Source organism: Lithobates pipiens, unplaced genomic scaffold, assembly GCF_037356315.1.
Source record: "Lithobates pipiens isolate NorthernLeopardFrog02 unplaced genomic scaffold, aLitPip1_a1.2 Scaffold_13, whole genome shotgun sequence".
In the NCBI taxonomy this organism is placed as follows: Eukaryota; Metazoa; Chordata; class Amphibia; order Anura; family Ranidae; genus Lithobates; species Lithobates pipiens.
In genome coordinates this window covers 448,137,276-448,158,166 of record NW_027507718.1, presented here as the reverse complement: position 1 = coordinate 448,158,166, position 20,891 = coordinate 448,137,276, and the positions used below count along the sequence as shown (strand labels likewise).

At 41.7% G+C, this 20,891-nt stretch overlaps 1 protein-coding gene across 5 annotated transcripts in view; it reads right to left on the bottom strand.

The window, feature by feature from the left end:
- LDB2 (LIM domain binding 2) overlaps positions 1-20,891 on the bottom strand; it is a 596,196-nt gene that overhangs the window by 163,473 nt on the left and 411,832 nt on the right. The gene's annotated exons all lie outside the window — the stretch shown is intronic.

Genomic DNA, 20,891 nt, shown 5'->3' with positions numbered 1-20,891 from the left:
GGGTGTAGGGTGGTTCCTTGATGCCTTGGGCTTACAGGATGTGGGTTAAATGACGCTGGGTAATATTTCAATATTCATAAATGATGGAGACTGATTTTTTTTTACTTTTTTCCCAACTTAGAGTTGGCCTATAAATAGTTCACAGTGTTGGACTGACAGCACTACACAATGCAATAGAATTTGATTATCACCTTTCCTGTATTTGGAAATATGTTTAAAGATTTTAATTACTATATTATATTACTATAACATAATTAAATTATGGGTTTTTAAATAATTTGAATAACTTCTCAGAACCATAAATTAAATTTACAGTACTCTATAGCAAAATTTTGATAGCCCTCCCTCAGCAAACTCTCTTTGTGGAGCCTGGCAGTGTTAGGCTACTTTCACACTGAAGCGCTTTACAGGCATTTTAGCTCTAAAAATAGCGCCTGCAAATTTCCTGTAAAGTGCCTCTCCTGTCACTCCAGTGTGAAAGTCCGAATGCCTTGACACTGAATCGGTGCACTTGCGGGACATTAAAAAAAAGTCCTGCAAGCCACATCTTTGGGACGCTTTAGGAGCGGTGTATGTACTGCTCTTAAAGCACCTCTGCCCATTGAAATCAATGGGCAGCGCTGGCGAAGCACCTGCAAAGCGATTCAGCAACTGTGTTTTGTGGGCGTTATTAACTCCTTCTTCAGCCGCTAGTAAGGTCCCCGCTAGCAGCCGAAAAGTGTCGCTAAAATTACCTTTAGCGCTAACACTTTACCGCCGATGCCCCCCCCCAGCTCCAATGTGAAAGTACCCTTAATTTAAACTAGAGTGTAACTGATCTTCGTATGTATGTCCAGAATTTTTTTCTTGTTGGAGAGCTCCACTCACTTCCTGTCTGGTAAAACATTGTCAGCAGCACAGGAATTGAGGGAAAATCTCTGTAATGGAATCACAGATAGTAAAAAATAAGCACGGGTTCTAATCTTTCCCTACTGAATCCAAAACTAGAAGAAAAAATTATTCTGATATACACTTTAACATATGCCTAAATCAAGGACAGCAGGGGCATAGCAGGCTGTCAGCATAGTCAAGACACTATTTTGAACATGGCTAGGTTATAGAAGGTTATAAAGTATATATTTTTTTCTAAAATAATAGATATGTTATACTTATCTGCTCTGAGCAATGATATTGCATAGAGTAGTCCCAAATCTCCTCTTCTAGGGTGCCCCAGTGCACACACTCTTGGCTCCTCCTCTTCTGCATGCTCCATCATAGCAAGCCGCTTGCTATGAGAGTGCACATGTGGCTCTCTCCCGAGCCAGGCAGTGTTCATCTATAGATGCACACAGTGTGGCTCGGCCCCATTCCATGCTCCCTCCTCACAATATTTGATTGACAGCAGCAGGAGCCAATGGCTTCTGCTGCTGCTTTTCTGTGCTGAGAGGAGAGAGGGAGACAGGTACAGCGCTGGATTAAGAAAGGACTCAGGCGGGTGAGGGGTAATACAAATGCTGGCACATTTTTTTTACCTTAATGCAGGGAATGCATTAAATGAAACAATGTCTTACCTTTACAACCACTTTAAAGTAGAAGTTTAGCCCAAAACGAAATAACTCTGAATCTACTTGCAGCCACATTCTAAATCTATGTAACTCTGAAAAGCAAAAATTGCTATACATACCTTTTCTACAATCATTTTGGCCCCATACTGAGCTGTCAGCAATGGCTTCTGTGTGGAGGTGTGTGCAGGAGAGGCAGCCAACAATGGAAGCCCCATAGTAAAGTCTACGGGTGATGTCACTTCCCAGGCATTTCACAGCCATTGCCGGCTGTCTCCTGCACAGAGCTTCCACTGCTGGAAACTTGACCGTATCGGATTCAAAAAAAGGTACTATATGTATAGCTTTATAGGGTTAGATAGATTCGTTTTAGAATGTGGCTGCTAGTAGATTTAGAGTTAGTTTGTTTTTGGCTGAACTTAAAGGGTACTTTAAATTGACAGCATTAAAGTGATTGTAAACATTCACGTTGTAAAACAGCCCATTCAGTTTAAAATAGAAATGAAAGGCAAAACATTTTTGTATAAACATTTTTTTATAAATACCTTTTTTATAAATTATCACATTCTCTCTGTTCTCAGCTGCATAAGAGCTTGGGGGGGGGGGGGGAAGAGAAGCAGCAGCACACTGAGCTTGCCAGTTAATGGCTGTGAAGCAGGGTGTGTGAGGACAAGTCTGATCATTGGAGGAGAGAAAACTGCGTTTCCAGCATAGCTAGAGAACTGACCACGGTGTGCTCTCCTTCTTAGCTTGGATAGTTTTTAATAGGAAAGCAAGGGAACTAGCAGGAACACCAGGGATTTCACATAAAGAGAGCAATACAAAGAGAACAGGATACTTTCTCATACAAGTACATAGTGCAGCAGGCACATATAAGGAATATGAAGTTTTGGGGTAACAAACGCTTTAACTGTTCTTTTCTGAAGCGCTGTATAAGAGCTTAAGATTTTGGTGTAAATTCTAAACTGCTCTTCCTACCCAACCAACAAGTGCTGAATATTGAATTCTAGAAAATGGAGGGAATGGGGCAAGCAGGATTTTACGGTATTGTTGTAATGTCTTGTGACGGTACTGGGAAAATCCTGCTTGCCCCACTCGCTCCTTTTTCTAGAATTCAATAGCTATTTGGGATGTTGGTACATATATCTTCTCTGTATAGATATACCTGAGCAGTTAATACACAAGTGCTGAATATTGTTGACACATAAGGTTATTAGCAAAGAGTTGGCTAAATTAGCCAGAAGCTCTGAGGGCAATAAATCTACTCACAGATTAGAGGAAGAAAAGGAGATCTGTGACTAGCAACAGCCTATTCCCAAACACTCTCTTATGTGTTTGACAGTCATCTTGTCGTGAAGGGAGACTTCAGATGATTAGAGTTTAATGAAGTACTTGATCTGTGTTATCTTTACATTCACGCTAATCTGTTTATGTCACCTCAGCAACCTCTCTAATAGGGACACATAGCAACAATGTGGGCTGCTATGCCTATAATTACGTCACTGGCTGAAGCTTTAAAAAAGACCTCCAACACTGCTATAGGCAAACAAAATATGGCACCACTTGGGGGTTTGCCCACTCCAGCAGTTCTCACCTTCTGTGAGTAAATGTTGCAACAGATTCTCCCAAAAGATTTTTGTTTAACAGCTATTAGTAATTAGTCACATTCAAATCAACCTGGTCTGTAATTTTTAAGACATTTCATAGCTTCTCCAAGCCACTTCTTCAGTTCCAACAATTTACCAACAATTCACACCTTTAGCCATGTAAACTGGGAATTTAACACCTCTGTAGACTTTCTCTGTTAATTCATCGATTTATGTGGCTAAAGGTGTGAATTGTCATCAAATCGTTGAAGTAGAGATATTAAAACAGAATTATATGTGCAAAAGAGATGGTGTTGAAGCCCATTCTTGTGTCCTTCAAGCTCAATACAACAAAAGCTTTTACATCCAAATGACCCAACAGTGAATCATCCTTACAGTGAACAGCAGGGTTGGGGTATAATTTCCTATATAATACTATACTCTTTTTTTTCTTGCATTTTTCTTCTGTTAAACACATTGCCATGCACTAGGTCAGGGCCTAACAAATTATTTGAGATTTAATGGCAAATCTGACACTATTATCAAGATCATGGTGTCTCGATTGAGTAAATTGCATTTATGGTCATGGGAAAAAGTAAACACATCCCATGGAACTTGTTGACTTTTTCAAGATATTTGAACAAGCAAGCATTAGATCTTTATTCAAACACTGCCTTCACATAAAGGTGAGATACCTGAACAAATGACAAATAAAATTGACATGGTGTATTGATTCCAATAATCTTAATGAACAAGCAGAGAATTCCCATGTGCAAAAACTAATTACACCCCTACATTTACCATCAATCCATATCCAACAAATTTGAATTGAGTGTTTCAGATTAAGTGTGTTTAGTTAGACTCTTTAGAACCTTTTTAGGGAATAATCAAGTGTAAACCTGTATTATTTAAACCTCTATATCTAGAGAGCGGTGTTCTCTTGGTAAAAAACATATGTGAGGCCATCATGCCGAGAGTTAACACTCTCTAAAGCTCTCAGAAGGAACCTTGTTGAAGACTTTAAGTCTGGCTTAAGACTGGCATAGTATTTAAAATCAATCATTCTGCTGTAAAGAATCTAATCTACAAGTGATATGGATTTCAAATGACAGCTAATTTGTCCAAGACTAGCCAAGAGCTGACCAACTGATGCTAAAAGAAATTTCCAAGAACCACATAATTCCATTGCGGGATCTGTGGGTAACTCTTGCAGCATGTAGACAACCAAAAAAAAAGTACTGCTCTAATGTTCCCAGCGCTGATATCAGTCAACAAGACATGGAAAAAACTGGTGCAGATCTTATAAAACAGCTTGTCAGGCTACAATATGCTACAAGAACAAAGGGCAAACAAGCACACCCAGGACACCAACTCACTGTGACCAAAACTAAACCATGTAATGTAAGATGGCTTCAGCTCTGCTCTCTACCCACAAAATCTTTAACTGAAAAAAGTTGCAAGGAGGAGCAAACATAGTCAGTTTCAGAGGCAGTTATGTGCAATGCCTTCCATAGGTTATTAAAGCGGAGTTCCACCCACTTTTACAACTTGGTCTTAAAGTAAAGATTACCCCTCCTTTTTGAATAATAACGATTTTTTAAATGTATTTTTCTTTCTTACCTTTTTTAAAGTACATAGTGTACTTCCGTCCTAGCTCGGCCAAGGCACAGTGCGTCATTTCCTCTTCTGCAGAAAACCCTCATCCTTCTCCCCCGCAGCCTTCTGGGACACACATGATGGGGCCATTCAAAAAGCGCCGCGTGACTCACGCATGTGCAGTAGGAAACCGCCTGTAAAGCCTGAAGGCTCCACTGCCGGTTTCCCTTAGTTACAATGGCGGCGCCTGCACCCAATCTCCTAAACGGATTGGTTTCGGGGGGTTGACATTGTGGGTTCCCTGAACAGGTAAGTGTCCTTAAAAAATTTGAGATACTTTTTACTATGACTGTATATTGGATCCTGGGGTAGTGAAATATGCACATTTCATTCTTAGGTAAGCTAACATATAGCCAACAAATACTCCTTATAATTACATGAATGGGAAAGTTGTTGAAAAGTGGAAATAAACACGAAATAGTAATCAACTGAAATTAATTAAAGCGGGGTTCCACCCTAAAGTGGAACTTCCGCTGATCGGAACCCTCCCCCCTCCGATGTCACAATTGGCACCTTACAGGGGGGAGGGGGGTGGAGATACCTGTCAAAGACAGGTATTTACACCCACTTCCGGGCATAGACTCCCGTGGGAGTCTATGTCATTTCCTGCCCTGCCGCGCTGTCTGCTGGGACACACACGGGTCCCAGTGACAGCGCAGAGAATTCCTATTGCACTGCGCGACTCGCGCATGCGCAGTAGGGAACCGGGAAGTGAAGCCGATTCGCTTCACTTCCTGATTCCCTCACCTAGAATGGTGACGGCAGCAGCCGAGAGCCGAGAGATCGATCGGCCTCGGCATCGCTGGAACCCGGGACAGGTGAGTGTCCATTTATTAAAAGTCAGCAGCTGTAATATTTATTTATTTTTTTAGGTGGAATCCCTCTTTAAATTAATAATGCTCACTAAAGATTGTAGATCAGGACAAAGTCTAAAGAGTGTGGCGGCTGAACAGTTGCAAACAAAGGCTCACACACATAAGTGTGCATTCATACTTGTACATGGTACAGGGTATTTAACCGCTTCAGCCCCGGAAGATTTTACCCCCTTCCTGACCAGAGCCCTTTTTGCGAATCAGCACTGCGACGCTTTAACTGACAATTGCGCGGCTGTGCGACGTTACACCAAAACAACATTGTCCTTTTTTTCTCACAAATAGAACTTTCTTTTGGTGGTATTTGATCAGCTCTGAGGTTTTTATTTTTTGCGCTATAAACAAAAAAAGAGCAACAATTTAAAAAAAAAAGCAATACTTTTTACTTTTTTTACTTTTTGCTATAATAAATATCCCCCAAAAATATATAAAGAAACTAAATTTTTCCTCAGTTTAGACCGATATGTATTCTTCTAATTCTAATTGTGGGGGGGATGGGCTACCACTGACATTACAGCGATCACTGCTCCCGATGACAGGGAGCAGTAGATCCCTGTCATGTCATTAGGCAGAATGGGGAAATGCCTTGTTGTATCTCCCCATTCTGCAGCTCTGTGACACAATTGCAGGACACCGGCGGACATCAAGTCCGCGGGTCCCATGGGCACGGTCGCACTGTACGCTGTGGGCATGCACCCGATAGCCCCACCAATTAAAGGGGACATACAGGTATGGCCATTTGCCCACCACTGCCATTGTGCCGATGTATATCGTGCAGCAGTTGGCAAGTGGTTAATATGCACGCACATTGTGATACCTTGCCTTTCATTATTGATAGCTTGGAGAAAACAAATGCCTGCCCTTCAGGTAACACATAGTGACTAATGTTAAAGTGCAGTGCCTCACCCTCTTCCCCATCATTGGTGGCCACTGCCACTTTAAATCTCCTCCCTCCAAATATACTTATTTGGTTCAAATGGTGTCAAGCGTGTGTGGCGGCAACCAGATGAATAGTACAAAGACAAGTGTGTCTTGCCTACAGTCAAGCATGGTGGTGGGATTGTCATGGTCTGGGGCTGCATGAGCTGACAGGAGTGACACCTAGTGTGCACTTCTGCTGTTGTAGGCCATCTGCTCCAGGGTTCAATGTGTTGTGCATTCAGAGATGGTATTCTGCATACTCTGGTTGTAACGAGGGGTTATTTGAGTTACTGTTGCCTTGCTATTATATCGAACCAGTCTGGCCATTCTCTTCTGACCTCTGACATCACAAGGCATTTTCCTTCACACAAAATCCGCTTGCTGGATATTTTCTCTTTTTCAGACCATTCTCTGTAAACCCTAGAGATGGTTATGTATGAATATTCCAGGAGATCAGCAGTTTTTGAAATACTCAGATCAGCCTGTCTGGCACCAACAACCATGCCACATTCAAAGTCACTTAAATCCCCCTTCTTCCCCATTCTAATGCTCAGTTTGAACTTGAGCAAGTCACATTCACCACATCTAGGTGTCTAAATGCATTGAGTTGCTGCCATGTGATTGGCTGATTAGCAATTTGTGTTACCAAGCTAATAAACAGGTATACCTAAAAAAGTGGCCTGTGAGTGTATATATCAATACAAAGGTCAATTTAGTATTCACATTTTAATTGAGAATGTTTGGGTAATAGTGTATTAAATAAACGTTGTATCATAAAGTATATTTTAAAAGTTCATGAATATAAATATCATCATTTGGATTGGGGAGGGGAATTTTTAATTCTGGAATTAGATAGGGGATCCAAAATGGCTGGAGTACAGGGAAAATAGCCTAACACCGCCTAATATCCAAACCTTGAAGGTCAGTGTTAAAACTGGCATTAAATGCATCAATTTTAAACTTGCTTTTTGCACATTTATCCCTGTGAATTTATTCAGCACATTTTATTCACTGGATCCCATCAAATTTATCAGTTATTGCAAGATCCATTCTCTGACATAAAACTTTATTGATATATTAACATGTAAATTAAACTGGGAGCAGTGTAAGATTTTTTTCACAACACCATTTTTCATTTAAAAATTACATATCTCTGATTTTATTACCTGTGTTCTCAGTTTTACTGCTAAGTATTGGCAGTGAATTAAGAAACATCTAAAAGTAAGACATTTTAGTATTCAGTTAGCTAAGGACTGGCATTTTTCATGCCAGTAGTAAAAATGGCTATTTCATTCCTGTGAACCTCATAGTTGTCCATGCAAAAGGAGGGGAAATTGTGATAAGAGGGAAATAAAATGTGTTTTGTGGCTCTATTATTGCAAATCAAAATTATAGGCACCACAGTTTAGGCAGTGATATGAATTGGTATAGGTGCCATTACCTTTGGTGCATGCTAGCACAGTAGTATGGGTCATAGTTTAATTTAGTTAACGATTAATGTTTAGAGACGAGTGAATTTATTCTCACAATTTGGAACATGCAGAAAATTGGGCCAGGTTGTTTGCACCACTGACAAATGCAATGCTTTGAGTAGATTGGTCAAGTATTACAAAATACATTTTACTAAATACAAAGCTTGCAACGAGCCCAAAAGCAGGAGCATGGACTTCCTGGCCTTTGGATGACATTTCACCTTTAGGAACTGTAGCCAATTATGGGGCAAGAATCTCCACACCTTGTGACCTCATAAAGCAGTAATGTGTCTGTCTTATTATCATATTTTGTCCTAATTAAGTACAGTGCATCCCTATTGGGCCAGATTCACCCTATCTGCGACAAAGCAGAATGTCCATTAGAATAGAATAGAGTTAAAAGTTAGGAAAACTATACTTTTAGTGCAGCTATGCCTAAAATGTTTCCCCCAGCCTCAAATGCCCCCAAATCGGCAATTTAACTGTCCACAATCCATAGGGGTCTTTACTGTGGGGCCTCTGGGAGACATGTAGCCTTTCCTTGGAATGTATGAACGGTAGATTTCCTATTCTTTCCTAATGAAAAGGCATCAATGTTTTACCTCAACAGTTGCAAATTTTTTATCGGCATTTATCCAGTTTTCACTTGCAATATTTGTATGTTGCTTTTTTATGAATTAATATTATAAATTTACTAAGTGGCAGTGTATGAAAACTTTTTCTCATTGAACTGTTTAGATTGCCAGCATTTACTGAAGGTGCTAAGTGGGAAATTATTGAATTTTGGGCCTCAGGGTTTGGCTTCTATATAAAGTATTTTCAGAGCTACCAGGAGAAAATAAAGTGAAAAAAACATGAAAAATAAAATGACGGCAGGCATCATCTTGTAAGCTGCATTATATAAGACAAGAATTTTCTCCATTTAGACACTATATATGCCCAAGTGGTCTTTGGTACATGTTGGACCAGTGAGTTAGGAACCTTATTCAAAGGGTGTATTACCAAAAAGTAAGATAGTAAGATGTCTTGGGGTGGTTTAAAAGTTAACTATGGAGAGAAGTCTGGTGATCCAGAGCTCAGTCCCTGCACCTTAAAAAAAATCTTTTTACCAGCCCTTTTTCTTGTGTCTTCAGTCCAGCCCTTTCTCACAGGTTCTCTCCACTCCTCTTTTTCCATTGTGGATGGATCCTGAATTATGCAGAAAGTGACATCATGTAATGATGTGACACTCTCTGCATCATTCTCCCTCAAGTCTAGCGAGTTGGACAAAGCCATCATGCCTCGGACTCACAAGAAATGTGTTAAATGGCGATGGGTATCATTCAAACCAGAAGAAGACCGGCAAGGGATCGCTGAGTGTGTGAGTCTGTGGAGAAGAGGTGAATATAGCAACCAGAGATGCTTTTTTAATTCATGAGCTGCTGGAGAATTTTGACATTTTTCCTTACTGGGAATTGGGCTTTAAAGAATTACAACAATATTTCTATTAGGAAGATCATGAAGGGCTAGTTTACACTTGTGGCTGGGGGTGGTATCCACGTCTCCAATCCATCACATTGGATGGAGAGAGTTATAAGCATCCCCAAAAGATATACCCCATGTTGCGATCAGCAACAGTTAATGGGGTCATGCTGCAATTGCCCTGCAACCGCAGGTTTAGAACATGCGCTGAGGAGGCAGTATATCACCTTCAAGCAGCCCTTCATAAGCCCTTTAACCACTTGCTTACAGGACACTTAATCCTCCCTCCTATCCAGACCATTTTCCAGCTTTCAGCGCAGATGCACTTTGAATGTCAATTGCACGGTCATACAACACTTTACCCAAATTAATTTTTTATAATTTTTTCCCACAAATAGAGCTTTCTTTTGGTGGTATTTGAGCACCTGTGTGCTATTTATTTTTTGTTAATTTTTTTTAAAAAGACCGAATTGAAAAAAATATATATTTTTTTAATTTTGTTATAAAATTTTAAAACGGGTAATTTTTGTACGTCATTGATGTACGCTGATGAGGCAGCACTGATGGGCACCGATAGGTGGCAGTGATGGGCACTGATGGGTGGCAGTGATGGCCACTGATCTGTTACACTGATAGGCAGCACTTCTAGGTGGCACTGATTGGCACCACTGGTGGGCATTGATAGGTGGCACTTGTGGGCACTGTGGGCCCTGTCAGATGGCATAAATGAGGCATAATTGCCTCTTCGGGACCGATGTCCCTTTAAGGTGAGCTGGTGATCGGCTTTTTTTCTCCTCCGCTGTCAGCATGAGGAGAAAAAAAAAAGATCACCGAGCTTTTGCTTTGATCATGTGATTAGCTGTCATTGGCTGACAGCTGATCACATGGTAAGGGACCGGGACCGGCCCCTTACTCGGATCGGTGATCACTTGAGTCTCAATGACTCGTGATCACAGCACGCCCCCGTGCGCGCCCTGTAGGGCGTGCGCAAGGGAGCGTGCACAGGGGAGGCCATCAATGACAGCCTCCCGGGAATTCAGATCCGCGCTGTGGCCGTCATTCGGCTATAGCGCAGATGTCAAGTGGTTAAAAAGTGAAAGGCTGCTGCTAGTGTAAACTAGCCCAAAGGGTGTTTTCATTAGCTCTTACAGGCTGATTAAACACTAAATATATATACATGAAAAGTCAATTGCCTCCATTCACAAAAGCATTTTGCATGCAGTATTTAGGTGTGCAGACACATTTTGCCTAAATATCACATGCAATCCTGAAACTGTCAAATCACTATACCCTTTGCGTTATTTATTGCAACATGCTGAAAAAGCTCAGTAAATACCACATGGACAGGCATTAAACTCAATTCACAGAAGGAAATAAATAAATGTGGTAATTAAGTAGTGGCATTTAAGGAATGTGTATAATTTTAACTGGTTGTTAAGAAGTGGGTGGACGCCAGCAGGCATCCTTAAATTGATTGTAAGGGTTTTTTTTTTTTAAATAATAAACATATCATACTTACCTCCACTGTGCAGCTCGTATTGCACAGAGTGGCTCCCAAACATCCTTTTCTGGCCCCCAAACAGTGCTCTCCCAGGGGATTACCTTGCGAGCAAGCTCTCGAGTCCAGCATTCAGCGTCCATAGAGCCTGAATGCAGGACTCGGTCCCACCCCCCAGCGCCGCATCATTGGATTTGATTAACAGTAGTGGGAGCCAATGGCTGCGCTAATATAAATGTATCCAATCAAGAGCCAAGAACCACGGGCAGAGAGACAGTGCATCCCCGTGGGTCAAGTTCCAGGGCTCAGGTAAGTAAAACGGGGGCTGGGGGATGTATTAAGGTGAAAAAACACGTAAGTTTACAATCCCTTTAACAACTGATGGGGTTCCCTGCTGACAGCTGAATGTAAACAAAAGCTATGCCAGCATTAAACAAATCATGTAAAAAAATGTCATGCGGTCCCCCAATCCATATTAAGCCTTTGGGTCTGGAGAACTCCCACGCCAACATTTTTGTTTAAATGGCGTGAGCCCCCCCCCAAATCCATAACAGATCCTTATCTGAGCATGCAGCCCTGCAGGTCAGGAAAGGGAGGGGTGGCAAGTGAGCCACTCGCTCCTGAACCATACCAGGCCACATGTCCCAGGAGAAAAGACCATCCACTGCCACCACAGGAGCCAGAGAAGAGAGACCTGTGATGCACTCGAAGACTGTGCGTATAAAGGGACCTGTGATATCATCTGATTGAGCTGCATGAGTAAAGGTATGTGCCATTTTTTTTTATTTTACACATTCGATATGGGTGTGAAGCTTCAGGAAGAGTGAGTTTGGGGGGCTGAAAGAAACCAGAATTCTGCTTTAAACATTATCACACATCTATTAATTACATTAAGCTGATTACTTTCATATGTATAACTAAAAAATAAAGGACTATACCAGCCTTCCTCAACCTTTTCAACACAGAGGAACCCTGAAAATGATTTTCCAGTCTCTGGGAACCCCTGCTAAAACATAAAAAAATCTACAACTCCAGTGAGAAGAATGCTCCTTACACTTGTGGTTATTGGGAATAGTTACCCACTTACAGATAGTTAAAAAGATCAATGGTGTCATTGAGAACTTACCTGAGAGGCAGAAATTGACCATTGCTCAAGGAACCCCTAGCAGCCTCTATAGGAACCCAAGGGTTCCACGGAACCCTGGTTGAGAAATCCTGGACTATACATATTTTAAATTATTTTTTTTTTATTATTATTTTTTTATTTTACTTGTATATGGATGCAAGAGAAAGGTTCAAATTTCAGTAATTTTTGTAAATTCTCCTTAATTGAAAATATCTTTTAGAACAACAATATCAATATCATTTTCGACTTCAATAGACTGTTACATGCTGAAGGGTTAGCATTACTATCACCACTGATGGGAATGCTGCCCAAGAAGAGAACAGTGTCTGCCTGGCAAGACATCTGTTTATCTTCTAATGACCTGTGTATGGCTTGTACCTGCTGCTATTCATTCCCTGATTTAGCCAATTGATGGGTGTGGTGCAAAAACCATTTTGAAGTTTTCTTCAAAATTTGGGAAATTATTAACTATCAGTTGTAAAAACATTTCCCAACATGATGTAAAAACTGTGTGATAAAGATCTTTTCCCACACAATCTTATTCTTTCATTATTGGCCGTGTACTGATTGCAGCAAGCACACCTTGGTGATTATACTGCTCACTTTTATTTAGACATGTATGGCCAGTCTTAGCTACATTAAGCAAGATTTTGGCCAGATATAAGGTACCCCTCTCTGGAATGGAATTCCTTCCTTCCTCTAATTCATGCACCCTGATCCATTCTTCACTTTAATCATGAAAGAGTGATGAGTGTGCACAGCCTCTAATTAATTGCCGCTGTTAAGGTAACATCAATTGCCTTAGAAAATCTGTGTTCTATACTAGCCCTGATGAAAACATTAGTTGAACTTAAGTGGATTCCACACTTAAAGCTTAAAAGAAGACACCTCAGCTTGGCAATTATTCTAGAGTGGAAGCTAATAGAGGTCAGTTGTAGTCCTGAGCTTAATAATGCTGACACAGGTTTCATGATGAATCCCTGAGCAAGCCATTAAATGCTCTACAAACATACAATGCTGTGCCTGTGTCTGCCTCTGGAGTTCTCTTTTAAAGTGGAACCTTAGTAAGAAAATCAAAAACCTGCTAGATCACTTCAGGCTGGCCCTTTTTGCAGGAGTAGCTATGTAAAACATAAAAAAAGGCTTATACAGTAAAACCTTGGATTGTGAGTAATGCTGTTTAAGAGCGTTTCGCAATACGAGAAAAAAAAAAAAAACCTGACTCGATTTGTGAGCATTGTCTCGTAAGACGAGCAGGATTCAAGCCTCTGGGGTGTGCAGTACTGCATGTGGCCAGAGGTGCAGAGGCACCTCTGATGCTCAGAGACACTTGGAAAAGCTCGGAGACACTTAAGGATGCTTGGAGACACTCAGTTCCAGAGTGTCTCTGAGTGGTCTCTGAGCATTTCTGAGTGTTTCCGAGTGTCTCCGAGTGGTCTCTGAGCATCTCTGGCACCCCCCCCCACCTCTGGCCACATGCAATAATGCATACACTAGCGGTGACACTGGAGCAAATTATGTGAGTTTCCATTGATTCCTATGGAGGAAACTCACTTTGATATACAAGTGCTTTGGATTACAAGCATGCTTCTGGAACGAATTATGCTTGTAATCCAAGGTACTACTGTACTGTTTAAAATCCACTTATACGCTGTCTCACCCTGCTCTGCGCATGCTCAGTTGCTTTCCATTTTTGGCATAGTGCCAAAAATCTGAGCCAATAGAGGCGAATCTGCTGACAGCTTAAAGTTTACTGCTGCTCAGGAGCTCTGTGCATTGGCATAATGGTAGCCTCCAGCAAGAAGAAACAGGAACAATGCTGGAGGAAATTTACAGCACAAACTTATTTTGGCAGCATAATTATTAATGTGAAATGTATAGTATGTTCCTTGCTAAAGAACATAATTTTTTATCGGGTTGTTATGGGTAAAGTTCAGCTTTAATATAAGCCACTCTTCTTCCCAGTTATTTGTAGGATTCTCAACACTGTCATATCTTTTGCAGCAAATCCAGGATACACATAAAATCAATCAACAAGCTACTAATATAAGCTAAACGAAATACTGCAACTGTATTAATTTCAGAAAGTTACTGACATTATTTTGAGCTCTCCAAAATCTTCTGCGGTCTAATGTAGCTCATCAAGGGGTCATTCAGGGAGTACTTCCTAAAGTCTGTACAGTGAACCTTCTCTCTTTGTTTTCTGCATCACCAGTTACATTTAAATTTCCAAGGCAGGTTTAAATTCCCATTAGAGATAGTATCATCACCTTCTGTCTTTGGCTTTATCTATCACTAGGACGGGAAGTAAAAGTAGTGAAATCTCCATATTTAGGACACGGAGAGCAATAAAATCTTGTATCAGCAAACAGTGATGAGTGAACTAAGTATATTTTAAACAGTCATGCCTGAAATTGTTGGCACCCCAGAGATTTTTCCAGAAAATCAAGTATTTCTCACAGAAAAGTTTTTCAGTAACACATGTTTTGCTATATACACGTTTATTCTCTTTGTGTGTATTGGAACAAAACAAAAAAAGGGAGGGAAAAAAAGCAAATTGGACAACAATGTCACACAAAATTTAAAAAATGGGCTGGTCGAAATTCTGGGCACCCTTTCAAAATTGTGGATAAATAAGATTGTTTCAAGCATGTGATGCTCTTTTAAACTCACCTGGTAACAGGTGTGGGCAATATAAAAATCACACCTGAAAGCAGATAAAAAGGAGAGAAGTTCACTAATGCCTCGTACACACGACAGGACTTAAGTCCGACAGACTTTCGACGGAGTTCTGACGCAGTTCTGACAGAGTTCTGACGGACTTTCCGAATGAACGGACTTGGCCACACACAATCACACCAAAGTCCGACGGATTTGAGCGTGATGACGTATGACTGGACTAGAATAAGGAAGTTCATAGCCAGTAGCCAATAGCTGCCCTAGCGTCGGTTTTAGTCCGTCAGACTAGCACACACATGAGCGGATTTCTGGGTCCGGCAGAGTTCTGGCGGAAAAATTTGAAGCATGTTCCATTTCTAAAGTCTGTCAGACGTTTGTGAATCAAAAGTCCGTTGCAGCCCACACACGATCGAATAGTCTGCCGGAATTGTTCCGTCGGACCTATGATGTTGAAAAGTCTGGTCGTGTGTACGCGGCATTAGTCTTTGCATTGTGTGCCTGTGTGTGCCACACTAAGCATGGACAACAGAAAGAGGAGAAGAGAACTGTCTGAGGACTTGAGAACCAAAATTGTGGAAAAATATCAACAATCTCAAGGTTACAAGTCCATCTCCAGAGATCTATATTTGCCTTTGTTCCCAGTGCACAAAAATTATCAAGACGTTTGCAACCCATGGCACTGTAGCTAATCTCTCTGGGCGTGGACGGAAGAGAAACATTTATGAAAGATTGCACTGCAGGATAGTCCGGATGGTGGATAAGCAGCCCCAAACAAGTTCCAAAGAAATTCAAGCTGTCCTGCAGGCTCAGGGAACATCAGGGTCAGCGCGAACTATCCGTTGACATTTAAATGAAATGAAACGCTATGGCAGGAGACCCAGGAGGACCCCACTGCTGACACAGAGACATAAAAAGCAAGACTAGAGTTTGCCAAAATGTACTTGAATAAGCCAAAATCCTCCTGGGAAAACTTCTTGTGGACAGATGAGACCAAGATAGAGCTTTTTGGTAATTCTACTGTTTACCGAAAACAGAATGAGGCCTACAAAGAAAAGAATACAGTACCTACAGTGAAATATGGTGGAGGTTCAATGATGTTTTGGGGTTGTTTTGCTGCCTCTGGCACTGGGTGCCTTGAATGTGTGCAAGGCATCATGAAATCTGAGGATTACCAAAGGATTTTGGGTTGCACTGTAGAGCCCAGTGTCAGAAAGCTGGGTTTGCATCCGAGATCTTGGATCTTCCAGCAGGACAATGACCCCAAACATACGTCAAAAAGCACCCAGAAATGGATGGCAACAAAGCCACAAGTGGCCAGCAATGAATCCAGATCTAAATCCCATTGAACACCTGTGGAGAGATCTTAAAATTGCTGTTGAGAAAAGGCGTACTTCCAATAAGAGAGACCTGGAGCAGTTTGCAAAGGAAGAGCGGTCCAAAATTCCGGGTGAGAGGTGTAAGAAGCTTACTGATGGCTATAGGAAGCGACTGATTTCAGTAATTTTTTCCAAAGGGTGTGCAACCAAATATTAAGCTAAGGGTGCCAAGATTTCTGACCAGCCAATTTTTGGAATTTTGTGTGACATTATGTCCAATTTGCTTTTTTTCTTCTTTTTTTTGTTTTGTTCCAATACACACAAAGGGAATAAACATGTGTATAGCAAAACATGTGTTACTGCAATACTTTTCTGTGAGAAATACTTGATTTTCTGGAAAAAATTCTGGGGGTGCCAACAATTTCGGCCATGACTGTATGTGTCAGCAAAAATCCCCCCCTCCGCCCCCAAAAAAACAGAGCTCTAAACTCCATTAGCCTTTAAGCATACATTTCCCCTCCACCCAGTACAAAAATGCCTCCCCACTGAAATACCCCCTTCCCAGAACAAATCTTTGCCCCCATCCCCCCAATAAAAAATCACCCCTACTAGCATAAATCCTCTACCACAAAATTGTCCCCGCCAAGTAAACATCATCTCCCCCCCCAGCACAAGTTATCCCTGTTCCCCAAATTCCCCCTCCTAGCATGAATCCTCTTCCCCATCCCCCCTCCCAACACAGATACCACTAAATCACGACTCCTAGCACCCCTCCAAATTTAAATTCCTAGAACAATTCTTACCGCCTGCTGCCCCCCAAATCCCCTTTCCAACACATATTCCCTCCCCTCCAATCTCCTCATGTCGCTCTCCCACCTCAAATTATACCACAGTGCCCTGGGCAGCCGCCCCTCATGTTCAACTCTTGTCCTGGCCCTGATCATAGGCTCTCATTGAGAGAGCCTGACTATGCACACCTTTTCCACCCACCTGCTCCATTCATAGATGCCATACTACAGCTTGAATGAAACATGATCTAAGAATGGGCCAATTACAAAAGTGTGGCTGCCGCCCAGGCTAAAGGTATTAGTCTATAGCAGACTGCTAAAAGTGCGGGCCAGAAATGGAGCTTGTCTCTGCTCCAAGCTTCAATGTAGCAGGAGAAATGTCCATAACCTGCACACTGTGACAAACCCATGTTAAGAGAGTGAAGGGCAGCCTCAGCCTGAGTGCTAACTAGGCCATGCCCCTGGGGGGGGGGGGGGGGCACCACACAAAAAAACAAAGATGGCATGAAATCCCCCTCAAAATCTTTACCAGACCCTTATCTTTAATGAATGTTTGGTATGTGTTTTGAGGGAGAACCATAAACAACATATAGGGTTCCCCAAAATACTTACCACCACCTTCATGTGTGGGGACAACTGGTACAGTATCTTTTACCACAAGAAAAAGCTAAATAAAAACAGCATGGGTTTCCTTACAGTATCCATACCTGATCTTTATTTGACCATGCAGCCAGGCTGACCAGGAAAGGGAAGGGCAGGGAGCATGCATCCTACCTCGCTCCTGAACCATACCAGACCACATGCTTGTACCATGGACATTTTGTAAGCCTTGCAAATCATAGATGTTTGTCCTATTGTCCAAATACACATCAACAGCTACAGTTATAGAGTGCATATATGGCCTAATATTATAGTCATTTATTCCAAACTTCATACAGTTGTTTCAAGCTATTTGACCATCATCAGTGCAGTCTATTGAATCCATGAACAATGAGCTCTTCAGAGTAATCTTATTCCATCATATATCTCAGAAAGAAAAGGATTATTTCTAATTTCAGGACATTAGACAGAGCCATGCATATCATTGCAAATTTGCATGTCTTCCAGTCTTGCACAGAAATTATGTGCTACCCTTTAGGAGATGCATAGCATTGCCAATAATTATTAGTGCTATTAATTATTAATGGCATCCTCACACATCTGCAGCTCCATGTGTTTCATTGTGACGCATTTTTGGAAAAGAGCCACGGACTTCTTTTCTGCATTTCTCATTCATAGGGCAGCCCACTGATATGAATGGTTTGCCCTACATGCGACACACGGAATTGTGCCCTCACATGGTCACACCTGTATAGTGTGCACCAAGCCTGAGTTAGCTTAGCTGTGTACTGCCATGAAGTGCTACTTTGGACCTAGAGCAGTGGTTCTCAACTGGGGGTCGGGACCCCCTTGGGGGACGATTGATGATTTGCCAGAGGTCACCGAATCCTGGGTTTTTCCTGAAGCCTGCACTGCTCTCCCAACATTTTTTGCGGCTTCCCAGCAGGGCTGTCCCTGGAGCCTTTGGCCACCCAGCTGGGCTGTAACTGGAGCCAGGATGGGCTGCCCACTCAGCCTCTTTGCAGTCACCATTTCAGTTCAATGCATGGCTGGGGGGGGGGGGGGGGGGGGGTTGGGGGCAGAGACTAGCGGTCAGCTGACTGGTAAGGAATGTGAAGTGAGAGGGGCTGGGGGAGACCCTATCTCCTGATTTTGGCATAGGTGTCACTACTACAAGACACCACAAAGTCAGAAACACAGTGAACCTGGAGACACAGTGAGTAACACTACCTGTGATTATAGTTTCCATTAAAAATCCCCATTACGGTTCTCAGATCAGCAGATGACCTTGATCAAGAACACCTAAGTTGGCTGATCAGAACTCCCCCCCCCCCCCCCCCGCATTGCAACTCATCCCATTCCCCCCACCAATGAGTAACAGAAGGAATAAAAATAGAGAATACAGGGAGAGGAAAGGGGGGGGGGACAAAGAGAAAAGGAGAGAAAAAAGGAGAGAAAAAATAAGAGAAAGAACAAGAAAGACAGCTAGAGAGAGGGATGGTAAGAAAAAACAAGAAATTAGGATATAGAGAGATAAAAGGGAAAGAAAAAGAGTAAGAGTGGTACATCCTAAATGTACCATAAGGGGTTTTAATACTGTACAAGCGGAAGGGACTCAGGGAGCGCTAAATGTCCATGGGTTAGGGGCGCAAATTACTTGTCTTGCCTTCGGTGCTGACAATCCACGCTACAAAAATAATTTTACTGTTAGAGGTCCCCACAACTTGGGAAATTTTATCAAGGGGTCATGGCACTAGAGAGGTTGAGAACCATTGGCCTAGAGGAAGCACACTTTTGTCTCCCGCATGGGGGTGATGACTGGAAAGCAACACAGGAACCTTTCCACGCTGTCATGCCTTGAATACAAAGATTTGAGATACCATTAGAACCTAAGTTGTCGAGGAGCCACTTGAGGTTTAAGAGTTTAGCCAGTATAGCCCTGCGAGATTCAGAAAGTTAGAAAGAAATGCAGAAGACCAAGAATTGTTTTTCGATTAGAATCTTCAGGTACAGTATCCTCTGGTCTACAAAAAACCCAGATTATTATTGATTGGCATCCATCATTCTGCATTCATTAACAGCCGAGAAAAAAAAATGCATCCTGAGAAGAATGCAACCAGGACTTTATTTGCCAATGAGTGGGCCTAGGACATTCACAATGTATTTAATATTTAACGGGTGAGTCAATATTTAGGTCAATATTTAGCTATATCTAGTGAAGATGAATCAGAATCGTGTTACAACTGCAAATGCACAGTCATATTTCTGTGGCTAGTACTATTATCTTCTACAAGTAAGAGACGACACAAAAAAAATAATATTGGAGTAGTTTAAAAATCAAACACGTGCATCGCTACTTAAAGTGCAGATAAATACTTGCTTAGTGTTCCAAAATAATCAATACATAGAAAGTGCTATAAAATATATCCTTTAGTGCCATAAATGTATCAGTTCATGTAACAAAGTGCTGCAGTGTCCATCAAAATTCATAGGATTGTGGGTATATGCAAAGCAAGCATACAATCTTGGTCTAGCGAGTGTGGAGGCAAATGAGGAGAGCACAAAGTGGAGACCTTCACACAAAACACTGAATGTTTTTAAAGTTTAAAGCACAGAGCCCTTTTAAGCAAAATGGATTTGGTTACATATTTGTTATCTATGTAGGGACTTATTTGGATAGACATTTAGGCACTTTATGTCATATGAACTTGGATGGACACTGTAGCACTATGTTATATGAATTGATCTATTTATGGCACCTTTAGGATAAACGCTATATTACCAAAAGTATTGAGAGGCCTGCCTTTATACATACATAAACTTTAATGACATTCCAGTCTTAATCCGTAGGGTTCAATATTGAGTTGGTCCACCCTTTGCAGCTATAACAGCTTCAACTCTTCTGGAAAGGCTGTCCACAAGGTTTGTCAATGGGAATGTTTGAACATTCTTCCAGAAACGCATTTGTGAGGTCAGGCATGCTCTAATTCATCCCAATGGTGTTCTAGCGGGTTGAGGTCAGGACTCTGTGCAGTCCAGCCAAGTTCCTCCACCCCAAACTCGCTCACCCATGTCTTTATGGACCTTGTTTGTGCAATGGTGCGAAGTCAAGTTGTAACAGGAAGGGTCCAATCCCTGATGAAGTCATGTGATGTGATGATACGCGTTGGGATTGGAGCAATAGGTGTAAACCAGGAGTGATGCAAGCGGATGAGCTTGCGGCTTGTGGAGTGTTACCTGAGCGTTTTTTAATAAAAGTGAGTATACCATCTCTATGCAATTTTAATAAATATTAGTCCAAACGGTATTATGCTATCTGGGATCTTTCTTCCATTTATACCATCCTGAGTGAACCAAATTGAGAGGAGGCTGTAC